Source organism: Symphalangus syndactylus, chromosome 17, assembly GCF_028878055.3.
Source record: "Symphalangus syndactylus isolate Jambi chromosome 17, NHGRI_mSymSyn1-v2.1_pri, whole genome shotgun sequence".
NCBI classification, from domain to species: Eukaryota; Metazoa; Chordata; class Mammalia; order Primates; family Hylobatidae; genus Symphalangus; species Symphalangus syndactylus.
Window position 1 is genome coordinate 10,530,790 of NC_072439.2, and position 617 is coordinate 10,531,406.

Below are 617 nucleotides of genomic sequence, written 5' to 3' on the forward strand. Positions count from 1 at the left end.
AGCTGGCCTCGAACTCCTGGGCTCAAGAGATCCTCCTATCTGGGTCTCCCAATGTGCCAGGATGGTAAGTGGGAGCCACTGTGCCCGGCCAGCCCTGACTCTGTTCATCAGAACCTGCCCTCAGTGAACAGTTTGGGAGGGGGCGTGTGATCCAGGCTCCACCAACCCAAGGCAACCTTGAGACTTGGCTGGAGTGATGAAGAATTTTAGGAGGGGCCCACTGAGCCACTGGGTTGAGTGTGGGGTCCCTGGAAACACACCAGGGGAGGTTGGTGAGGAGAGAAGCCATCAGAGAAGAAAAGAGAAGTCAGAGGCAGACACTGGACATTGTTCAGGCACCTGGATCAAGCCACACCTGAAAGCGTCCATCCCCGAACTTTCCATATAATTTACATGATTCAGGTTCCACCCAGTTCGCCTTGGTTTTCCTGTACCTTGTAGCCAGTCTTCCTAGCTGCCTCTGCCTTGGCCTTTCCAACATTCTATTCGTCAGGGCGTCAAGCCCCAGCGGCCACAGGGACAGAGACAAGGGTGTCAAGTGACCCTCCTACCCCCATCAGACCTTCTCTCTAATTTAGAGGCGGAGAAGAAAAAGGGCGGGAGCAGGACAAGGAAGT